Below are 12,303 nucleotides of genomic sequence, written 5' to 3' on the forward strand. Positions count from 1 at the left end.
TCAACATTCTAAAACAAGCTTTCATTGTATTCTGCTCTGAGACCTACATCACAGCTTTACGGAGTCCGTTAGAAGCCAAAAGGGTTGCGTCATAAAACTCACAAGACACTTTATCGAACCCTCTGTTAAAAAAAAATGTAATTTTTAAAAATAAATCAGTTTATATAGAGAAGCATTGTTTTGGTGAAGGATACAATATTTCCAGTAGCGGTCCATGGAGAGAGTTCCGTGGGCCGGTGAGGTGGGCGGGGGAGGGACAGGGACAGGGTGGGGGGGTAGTAAACACTGGAATATGGATCACGGAGGTAAGTAAACATTTAAATGAATAAAATGAATTTTGTTGCGCGCGCTGCATCACATTTTGCGATGCAGCATGCGCAAAGAAATTCGTTTTATCCATTTAAATGTTTACTTACCTCTGTGCATCCATATTCTGATGTTTACTGCCCCCCCCCCACCCTGCCCCTCTCCCGCCCCGCCTCACTGCCCCACGGAACTCCCTCAACTGACCGCTACTGAATATTTCATGTTGAAAACGTGCATACAAGCAAGTGTGATTTCACTTGTCGATTTCAAATCAGGGTGCATACCCGTGAAATATGCATCCTATAGCTAGGTGTTGAAGTAAGAACCTTTACAGGAAGCCATGTAGTAGGTTCCAAGTTGTAACTTTATTTAAATTCCAATTACAGAAGCTTTAGATATAGCCAAAATGATAATTAGGCAAGAATGTACACCCCACCAGGAGCAGCCTTCTAGCTGCTCAGCCTGCTGACACCAACTGCCCAAGATCATGCACCCAACATTCTATGAGGTCATAGTATTCCATTCACAACCAGGCTGAACATCAGGAAAGGAGTAAAGAAAGAAGATGTGAAATAACATCACAACACTAGGCATATTATTATCTATTACAGGCAACTATACAGATAGTGATTTTCACAATAAGAAAAATAATTCCTTAAAGACAACTCATGATAGCAATACTTACTGGGAAATAATACATGAAAGGAAATTACATACGCACATGGTATGTCCAATTTTTCATCATTTACGTTCATAGGCTAGTATGGGGGAACTGTAACACTGAATTGCAAAAAAATGGGTACAGAGAAACTCAATTTCTATGACTTTGGAGCAACTCATTAATAAGGTTTTTGTGACAGATAATAAAGTTGACAAATAAAACATGTTCTCCGGTGTAGGATGTAATGTAAATAATTTTGTTACAAGATTGTTACGAGACATGGAAGTAATTTATGTGTCTATGTTTGATAATTGATCAGCATTGTATGAAATATGAGTGCATTGTACTAGCGGAAACAATTCAGTGGAATAGGTTCAGAGAGATTCAAACTCTATGGCTATGTTGATTAATGAGGTTCTTGTGATGTTAACAATAACTGATGTTGGTCTCCTGGGATAAGATTTAATATTATGTACTTTTTGATCATTATTAATAGAGAAGGGGATTAGTGCCGTGTTTTAGAGTTGGAACATTAAATAAAAAATTGTATGAAATCAGAATACATTGTAATTTTCATATTAATTTTCCACTCTTATGAAACATACGTATGTGCATATTTTCTATGTTCGTTACAGCCCTAAAGAAGCGCAATGTGTGCAAAACACATCTGGATGTTTGAGAATTTACTAAGTGTATGAATAAAAGAAGTCATCACGAGAGTCTGCAGTCAGACACAGTTATTTATTCTCAGTATTATATTTGCTATATTGTACTTACTAAGTCTGGTGGGATACCAGTATATTGAGAGTAAAGCACCAGGCATTATAACAGGTTACCCACAGTTACTGTATTATATACATGTACAATAACATCTCATCTCTTCAATTCTTGGCGCTTTTATTATTCATCCTGATCTGGTTACTGGAAGCTGTCATCTTCATATTGAGAAATTTTCAAAGACAGTGAAGTGGTAAAATCAGTCACTTAGTTTTCAAGTTTGGTCTTTCCTTTACCATCTCGTTCAGAAGACCGATGAATATAATTCCGAAAGTGAGAAGAGTCTTTCGTAATCGACATTACAGGATGCTGTGCAATCACCTTGTGTCCCTTTGGTGGGCACTATGTGGAAAGATCAAGAATCATATGGAGCGTCAGATTTCCTCCTTCGCATTTGTCAGGTGATCACAAGAGCTCCTCTCTTAAACTTGATGTTCTTTGCATGTCGTCTTTTGTGGGCTTAGGGTTTCAGATTCTGCTTATTAACCAAGTAATTTGTACAAGTTGTGTTCTTGTTTCCTTCTCTTTTGTAGGTCTATTGCAGTAACTTGGTTGTCATTGCTCTCCCAAAAATCAGTGTTGCAGTACTTTCTCCTGTGGTCAAGTGAGGTGTTGAATGATAGGCTTGTAGAGTGGAATTCAATACAATTTTGAACTGACCCGCTCAGGAGTTGCACAATGTTCTGCTTTCTTTAGTGTACTCATTAAACAGTCAACAAGTCAGTTGGCCTGCTCCCATAAAGGTGTACTCTTCTGAGTCTTTATGTTCAGCTCCTCTAAGAAATACTTGAATTCTCAACCGTTAAAAGGGAACTGTTAAAATCCGGGCCTGGTGGCTTAGTGGGCTAATGCATCATCTATAGGGGCTTGTGTTTGACTTCATTGTCACAGGTTCAAATCCTAGCAGTGAAGAATATAAGGAAGGAACGTCGTATTCGTAAACAAGACTTTAGGTTCAAATGTTGAGTTCCAAAGTTTTATTGTTGCAAAGTTCATCCAATATCAGCGACAGAAGTAACAATACAAATAGTCCAAATATAGCCAAATTAATGCAGTGCTGAAAACTCAAAACAGCCAACGCGTTTCGTCCGGAGTGGACATCATCAGGGCTGTGAATGAATAATTAAAGAAAATAACGTATATCAGATATTGTTCCATTTAAATCAACAAACAAACATTCAGTATATAAACTGTGACCAATCACCTCACAATCTCTGACACCTGCCTATATACCATTCTAATAAATACGATGATCATTGCGATACAAAATTGCAATCATTGAAACTGTCATTGACAATAGAGACATACATTTGATTGAAAAAGAGCTTACAGTCAGCAACTAAGGAAATAAATGCATCATTGCAGTAGCCTACCTCAAAATAACTGTATTCAATCATAAAATGCGGTGACCTCTATTCAGTATTAAAATCCAGTATATTTAGTCCTCCCCGCTTTGATGTAAAATCTGAGACATAAATAAGCAAGAAACAAAGTAGAAAACCTCAAGCCAGTTACATCTATTTTATGCCAGACATGTCACTGTCTAAGTCTGCATTGGATAGGTCACTGTAGCAGAGTAAAACATTTTATTGTTAACTCAGTCGGAAACAAAGTCTGATTCATCCCGTATCCAGAGTGCCCCCAGTACAGCGTTCTAGTATAGACAACTGCAAATAATGGTAGCAAGAAAACTCAGGTCTCACCTCAAAACAACAACTTATATTAATATTCATGCCTGGATATAGTCACTTGTGTAATTTCCACATTCAAATCTGAAAACAATAAGAGAGTCACTAATCATATATACTAATACATCTATACGTAGCCAAAATCACTACCCCCATCTAATAATCAACGAAGGCTACAAGGCTTACCTCCAAAAGAAAGTATCCAATATTATTCACCAAAGAGTTTTTAAGAAAAGCCATTTGCCTCCATCTGCAAACGAGAGATATCCATCAATTAATCACAATACCAGAAACCTATAGACTAATACTATCTAACAATATATCCCCCGTATTTACCTGGGCCAGAGCAACGATTCCTACAAAAGAGATCCAGACGGTAACACTGGGTATGTGAACATCCACTGCGCAGCGGTCCGGAGCCCGTTCGTTCCTTAAAAAGATCACACGAACCAATCAGTGGATTCGTGTATTCCCGCCTAATTTAAAAAACATGGTGTCCAACTAGGTCCGCATAGGTTCTCCACCAATCAAATGCTTGAAAGTAAAAATTGCCACGAGTATCCAATCAAACAGATTCCACTATATTTCCTGTCGCTCAACAGCCGATCATCGTGCTCGAATATGAAAACACTGGTTTCCTCTCTGGTCCTCTACATTACCAATACTTCCGTCTTTGCGGCGGAAATACTATCTTGTGAGCAAATCAAAGCTCACGTCTGCCGGACCGGCGCTCAATAACGCCTCATTATGCGCGGTGAAAAAGTAAACAACAGATTGTGCGTATTTCTATATACCGATCATTACCGAATTTTACTAACCCAGAAGTGTAGGAATATCATATCAGCTTGACTGACATCGGATTGCGAGTACTGGGGCGGGTGAACAAAAGTATAGAGCATACTAATATTAAACGGGCAGTCGAGAATAAATAAAATTACATATTTCACTTGCAAATCCAGTCCCCCTTGGTCAACGCTCCACATACTACCCATCCGATCTCCCCTCGATTGTGTTCACTGTGCCAGAGGCAAAACCATTCAGTAATAACATGTATCGAAATTTGCCAACTGCAACGTTCATATCATGTTTAAAATAGCGGACTGAGCCTATCACTGTAAGTGAAGAGTTTCAAGTGAAACAAGCATTGGAAATGCAATAGGTCTCGCATTAGGAAAGTTTGAGCTATTGGTCTTATAAATGATTTTTTTTTATTTATGTATTGTTTTTAAAAATAGCTAAATTAATAGCTTTGTCATTTACAATGCCAATAGTTCTAACTTTCGCAAATGTGACACCTATGCATTTGTAATGCAACATGTTTTGTATTTACGTGACTTAGATGTATTGATATTACAAATAACAATGGCTTTTAACTTTTTTAAATAATACTTAAATAAAAGTGATTGTAATTTATAATGGCATTAGCTTAAACTTTTGTAAATAACTTTAGTTAAGATTATGTTCAATGTATTTTATTGTGACGAAAATCCAAGAACAGAAGTGAAATATTAACACCCCCACACCCCTGATACACGGGGGAGACAGCTGAAAAGCACATGCACTTTCAGAGATCTTACTCAAAGAGAAAAAAAGTAGTGCCTGAAAAGGGAGCAATGGAAGGACACAAGTAATGAGTCCAGGCTCTGGGGAAAGACGAACACTAGAAGATGAATGAAAGAACATGGAAACTGACGAATAAGAAGCAAGCAAATTAGAGTAATGATTGAGCCAACCAAAAGCAAGAAATGGGTAAGCAGTGGTATTGTCCACAATAGCATGTCGAAAACAGACAACTAACAGCTGTTTGTAGTCCAAACCTAAAAATTTGCTCATCATGTAGTATGAACGCATGTGAGGAATTTTCATAAGCAAAGTATGTGAGATCATCCATTCTTCACAAAATATAAAAAGATCATGAAGGGTTCAGAGCTCTTTGCCAACATCTAGGTTTACATACACGGCTGACTCAACCTCAAATGCTTTCGAAGCCCTTGCAACAAAGGACGAGCGCCGAAGCCAAGAATCGACCCTAAGCACTCATATTACACTGGATGTTAAAATGAGGGATGTAAATTCAGCTTAGGAAGTAAGTGAAAAGTCAAATAGAAAGCCATGCCTTTAAACACGGCCAGCAAAAGGAAGCGTTTGTCAGGGGTTCAAGTCTAATGCAAAAAGTGGGCTGTCCGTAGAAGGGGCCTGGCCTGTGTACTTGGGGGTGTGGCTTAAATACATGAACTAAACTGTTGTGATCACTATAGTGTGCCACCCGACTGGTATTTTGGTGCAAGATTAAGTCAGAAGTGAAATATAAACCGGAACTAAATCGCGGACAAGGACTACCATAATACTATTTACATTCATTGTTCAGAAATCAATCTGTGCTATTAGCCAGTAAAGTTAACAACATGAATAAAGGGCCCAATAGAGACACGTTTCAACGTCAGTTTTAAATACTAAATTTCCTTCAAAATGTGTTATGGCACTGAAACGTCTACAAGAAAAGTCCAGATGCGCTGACTTGGTAACACATTCTATTAGTAGAAACGCGGCCCCCTGGGTCCAGCCGGACATGTCTTCCCTAAGGTCCATGCTCGCTGCACTGTGAGGTGCGACCCACGGTCTCGACATGCGGGAATCGGAACTGGAACTGGCGGGAAAGAATGTGACATCTTGTTGGCAAGAGAGACCAGACGCTGGTTTCGTACACAAGCGGCTCAGCAGAACAAGACGGAGGGAAGGCAGAGAAGGGGAGGGGTGAGGAGAAATGTGACATGGCGGGCAGGGGAGGGGGCCAAGCGGGGAGAGCGGTGATGAGGGAAGGCAGAGAAGGAGAGGGGGGAGGAGAAATGCGACACGGCGGGCAGGGGAGGGGGCCGAGTGGGGAGAGCGGCGATGAGGGAAGGCAGAGAAGGGGAGGGGGGAGAAGAAATGCGACACGGCGGGCAGGGGAGGGGGCCGAGCGGGGAGAGCGGCGATGAGGGTGTGAAGCAGCAGGGGCCTTTGAAGTGAAACTAAGCTTCACTTCAAAGGTGTGGGAGGAGTGCTGCTGGGGAACAGATGGCGATTTGATGATGTGCACGCGCATTTTAGGTCAATGCGCTTGCGCATTGACCAAAAAGCGCACGGGCACAGCACCAAATTGCCAGTTGGGATACTAGTTGGGTAAAGTCTGTTTAACCCCTTCGATGCGGCCGCGATTCCCCTGGTGTGCTGTAAACAGCACGAACAGGGGCGGGCCGTGACGAACCCCAGCCGTCATCAGCACATGAGCACCGTAGTGCATGACGGCTGGGGTTCGTCATGAGCATGGAAGGGGTTAAGTCGCTATAGTCTCGCTCTGCTCAATGCGCATGCGCATTGAGAGGCGAGACCTAAAAAACGAATCCTGTAATTCTTAATGCGGTCCATTCAAAAATAGCCCCATACAATTCAGGCTCATATCCTTATTGACTCAATTCAAACATGAACATGGACATTCCAATTAGGTTAGGAAATACACACAAGAAAAAACTCTCTCTGAAACTAGTCTAAAATAACTTCTTACGGTCAAAATTCACACCCTACGTCAAAAGGAACAAGTGAACTAATTCAATCTAAACATAATACTTGTGAAATACATAATATCCATATACCATGGGTACTCACAAACTTTCTCTCGGGGGCCAAATTTACAGTGTGGTTTGTGGCTGAGGGCCACACCGGTGGGGGCGGGGTCAGAGGGGGAGGGGGCGGGGCTAAAGCAAACAAAAATTATGACCATGAGGTTAAACACAGGTCCCTGCAGCAGACACCTTCGTCCACTGAGCCACCAGACCCAGCATACACACATCTTTCTCTCTCTCCCTCCTTCTCTCCCTCCTTCTCTCTCTCCCTCTCTCTCTCTCCCTCCCTCCCTCTGTGTCTCCCTCCCTCTCTCTCCCTCCCTCTCCCTTCCTCTGTGTCTCCCTCCCTCCCTCTGTGTCTCCCTCCCTCCCGGTGTGTCTCCCTCCCTGTCTCCCACTTTCCCTCTGTGTCTCCCTCCCTGTCTCTCACTCTCCCTTCCTGTCTCCCTCCCTGTCTCTCACTCTCCCTCTGTGTCTCCCTCCCTGCCTCCCACTCTCCCTCTGTGTCTCCCTCCCTGTCTCCCACTCTCCCTCTGTATCTCCCTCCCTGTCATGACGCTGGCGGTGTACTAGACATTTTGCATAGTGCTATTGCAGTCATATGTGAGCATGCATAGCAGACAGGAGTCTGTGTGGCTTTCCTTTGCCAGCACACTTACTTGACACAGATTTTGTTTTTTGTTCTGTGCCTTATTGTGCTTGAGGTGATCCTCATTCAACTCGACAGGCCTCCTCTTTGCAAATCGTTATTTGTGGTGCAGTCCATCCTCATTCAACACGGCTGACCACCTTTTTGCAACCTGTTTTTGTTTTTGTTGGAGCAGTTCATCGTCTCCCTATCAATGAGAAAAGGAAGCTTGCTTGCTTAAACAGCTATGAGAGTACCACTAAGGGATTTTTGATTTGGATACAAAAGAGTGGGCACAGCACGAATAACTGAGAAAGGACATCATCCCTAAGGTATCATTTTTTTTTAAACTTTATTTTTGGTTATACAGAGAACAAAAACATTCCCCCCCAAATACGTCATCATATAAAAACTGTTGCATACAGTACGATAACCTCATTAAGGCACATTAGGGATACTAGTATCACTAGGCAAGATCGGCCAATGGGACTACAATAAGAGCTATACATCTCAAACAGGACAGATCCACAGTGAACATGAGGTAGGAGCCGAGCAAAAAACACAACCCCAAACTATCCGTCCCCATTTGCCTCCCCCTCTTCATCCGTCCCTGACCCCTCAGGCGTAAACAATTCTGCACTGGTCCCCTCAGAATCACTCAAGGTCAGGCCAGCAGTGCACATTACTCTCCATGCCAACAAGTCATCATGCAGTTTCTCAGCCCTGCGCATGCATTGCATATGCGTCTCCTCCGCCAGAGACCACTCCCGAACATCTCTCAGCCATGCGGGAATCTCTGGGGCCCTCCGTCCCATCCAGGTAATGGCTACCCTACGTCTCTCCAGAACCAACATGAGCTGTAACAATTTATAGGGGATTTACCGTTTCCTGGGCAATGGAACCAGAGCCAGCAGGCAGTGGAGCAGGGTCAATTCTATTCTAAGGCCGGTAGTGGCGGCTATCCGTCCCACCACCACCGTCCAGAAACTTCGCACTAAGGCGCAATCCCAGGCCAAGTGGAGGAACCCCGCCCTCTCAGCTCCGCATCTGGGACAAGTGTCCACCCTGTCTGGGGAGAAGCGCTGTTGGGAAACCGGTGTCATATAAGTAAGGTGCACATAATTAAAGTGTGTGAGCTTAAATCTGGCATTACATGACACTACGTGTAAGCCCTCCTGTACGCTTGCGCTGCCCGGCCTCCAGTCTCCCCCAGATCTGTTTCCCAGGCACCCCACGCAGGCTGGACCGGTGGCTCCGAGTCCTGACGCAACGCAGAATAAAGCAAGGATATCAACTTTCGACCCCTGCCACAGGACAGAATGATGTTTAATGTATGCGAGGGCTGAGGCGTCTCCGGGAATTGGGGCCACAACTCCCTCGCCACCTCCTGGATGCCGCGGTAATGTAGGTACTGTCCCCCCCTAGCTCAAAGGCCTCCACCGCCTCCTCGTGGGACACAAACGAGTCTCCCGGGTAGAGATCCGCCAAGGTATCACATCCCCCAGTTCTCCAGTCCCGAAAGGACATGTGCTCCTCCATAGCCACAATAGGCGCCAAGATCCAAACTGGTAGCTCCCTATGAAAGGGGGCCCTCCGCAGTACTCGTTCCACACATCTCTGCCAGATGGTAGCGTGTGGCGCACCACATAAGGTAGGGTCACAGCCGCTCCCCTCCCCCTCATCAATGCCACCTGCAACATCCGTTCGGTGGCACTTCCAGCCAAAAGCTGCATCTCCCACCCATCCGCGAACCACCTTGCCGCCGGCAACAAATGCGTGGCGTAATAATATAGATCAAACCTCGGGGCCTCCAGGCCACCTTCCTCCCAGCTCCGAACCAAGGTGTGTAGCGCTACCCGGCTACGTTTTCCCGCCCAAAGCAGTGACGTAAGCAAGGTATTAAGGGTGCGAAATATTCGTGGCGGAATAGGGCAGGGCAAGTTCTGAAGAGCGTAAATCGTCCTGGGGAGCATCACCATCTTCGCAATAGCGAGTCGTCCCATGAGGGAGAGCGGCAATGTATTCCAGAGGGTTACCGAGCCCTGCAAGGACGTAATTATCCGACCGATGTTTCGATCCAGTACCCGAGAATCCGTCGGGGCCACCTGAATTCCTAAATACCGAAATGCCTCCTGTTCCCAGCGTAGCCCAAGGTCTGGGAGGCCCGCCACCGGTCCATTTCCACATCCCGCCAGATGGAATATTAAGGACTTGCCACGATTGATCCGTAAGCCCGAGGCCTTCCCAAAGTGGTCGAGATGTCGCAGCAATACGGGTAGCGATTCCTCCGACACCCTCAAATAAAAGGGAGCATCGTCCGCATATAAGGAGATCACATTACACGTGTCCCCCACCTGGATACCCCATTGTGCCATCTGCGCGCGGACCTTGACCGCCAAAGGCTCTATAGCCAACGCAAAGAGGAGCGGAGAGAGGGGACACCCCTGCCGCGTCCCCCGACCTAGTCTCCATTCCGCAGAACGCCCTGCACCCAACCGTACTCTGGCACAGGAAGCTGTGTACAACAGGCGGACCCAGCGACAAAATTTGAGGCCCATGTTCACCACTCGGAGGACCTCCAGGAGGTAGCCCCAATCAACTTTGTCGAACGCTTTGCTATATCAATAGACACTACCACCAATGGTTTCTCCCGACCGCGGACTTCGTGTAGGATATGGTTCAACCGCCGCAAGTTCATGGCGGTATTACGCCCCAGAATAAAGCCACACTGATCCGAATGGATCAAGTGCGCCATGTTCTGCGCTAAGCGGGCCGCCAGGAGTTTCGTCAAGATCTTATTGTCTGTATTAATCATGGTGATGGGTCTGTACGCCGCCGGGTCACATTTGTCACCCCCCGGTTTTAAAACCATACAGATCTCGCCCTGGTTCATGGTAGTCGGCAGAACGCCACTCCCAAACGCCTCAACATACACCTGCAACAGGCCAGGGGCAACCGTCTCAGCAAACGCTTGATAAAATTCCAGGGGGAAACCATCACTCCCTGGAACCTTGGCCCTCGGGAGACTGGCCATAGCAACCCGCACCTCCCCCAACGTCAATGCTGCTTCTAGGTCTTCCACTGCGTCCTTAGACAGGGTCTGCAAGGGTAAATCCTGCAAATAGGGCAGGTACAAGTGTTCAGAAACCGCAGGGTCAGCCGTATATACCGTCTGCAAATGAGACTGGAGGACCTGGAGTAGGGCCTCTTCAAAGTGCACCATACGACTCGTAACATCTCGCAGCGCCACTATCCTTTCCGGGGCAAATTCCCACCGCAAAACCCAGGCCAGCATCCGGCCCGCCTTATCGCCCTCCCGATGGAGCCGCTGTCTAAATTGACCTAGCGTATACTTATCAAGCCGGTCCAGAATGTCGTGTACACATGCTCGAGCCGCCCGTTCAGTCTCCTACTGCGCCTCGTCCGGGTCCAGCAATGTTTGCTGGTGCAACAAGTCACTCTCAGCGTCCTGGAGTTCCCGGAGGAGCTGCCTCCTGACCCCATAGGTGAGGCCCATACACTCCCCCCTTCTAACCACTTTTAGTGCATCCCACTTGGTGGAGTAGGGCATGTCCCGCTCCTGCCAGTTCAACTACATGTAACTGTTGAGTGCAGTTTGGACAGAGTCCCTCGCTACAGAATCCTGTAGGAGATCCCCCGGCATCCGCCAGGTTCGAGGGTGGGAAGGCTGCCCCTCCCATGTCACCATGCACGTCACTGGGGAGTGGTCAGAGAGGAAGCAAGCCTGATGTGTGACCTCCAAAGTGATGGAAGCATCCGCATTGGCGACCAAGATCCTGTCCAGCCTACTATGCGTGCCGTGAGTGGGGGAGAAGCATGTATAGAGCTTCAGAGCCGGTTGCCGCTGGCGCCAGATATCCCTCACCCCCAGGTTCTCCATTACCTCACCGAGCTGCTTTGTCATGCGCTGCTTTGTGCCCGCGCGGGGAGGGCTACGATCCAGCATGGGATCCAGGACACAGTTGAAGTCTCCCACCCAGAACAGAGGGGCCTCCAGATCCGGTACCAGCACCTCTTGGAGTGTTAGGAAGAAGCCCGGGTCGTCTACCTTGGGAGCATAAGAGTTCAAAAGCGTGAGGTCTCTCCCATCAAGTTTCACCCTCAGAAGTAAGTATCTACCCTGTATATCAGCTTCCATGTATTGTATGGCCAAGGGGACCCCGGGTGCCACCCAAATAAGTACCCCCCTGGCATAGGAGGAAAAAGAAGAGTGATACAATTGGCCTCGCCACTTTCTCCCCAATTTACGGGCACCTTCATCATCTAAGTGAGTCTCCTGAAGGCATGCAATGGAGACTCCGTGCCTACGAAGGAATGAAAGGACTCTATGCCGTTTAGCACACGTGCCCAGCCCCCTCACATGCCACGTTAAGATCTTAAAACCCATAACCAATCGCCAGGCCCCTCCAGGGCCACGACCACACATTCAACAATTGTCCCATTCTGTGCCCGCACTGCAATACAACTGACGCCTGCAACAAACCCCCCCTGCAAATCCCCCCAACGACCCCCCTTGCCCCCTACCACGAGCAATATTCCTGCAACAACTAAACATGCCGAAATGCCCTTCCCCCGCTGGTGCCAAGACGTACACAGCAACCCCATTTCCTCCAGTATAGC

The 12,303-nt window shown here is 46.4% G+C and overlaps 1 long non-coding RNA gene across 1 annotated transcript; it reads right to left on the reverse strand.

Annotated features, from left to right (window-relative positions):
• Positions 1 to 653: 653 nt before the first annotated feature.
• On the reverse strand, positions 654 to 3,839 carry LOC147730733 (uncharacterized). The gene is made up of 4 exons (XR_015308393.1): positions 3,769 to 3,839; positions 3,619 to 3,682; positions 3,448 to 3,516; positions 654 to 2,853 (listed from the first exon to the last, which is right to left on the reverse strand). It is a non-coding gene; the product is annotated as an uncharacterized LOC147730733 (long non-coding RNA).
• Positions 3,840 to 12,303: the final 8,464 nt, after the last annotated feature.

This window comes from Lissotriton vulgaris, chromosome 2_1 (assembly GCF_964263255.1).
Source record: "Lissotriton vulgaris chromosome 2_1, aLisVul1.2, whole genome shotgun sequence".
NCBI classification, from domain to species: domain Eukaryota; kingdom Metazoa; phylum Chordata; class Amphibia; order Caudata; family Salamandridae; genus Lissotriton; species Lissotriton vulgaris.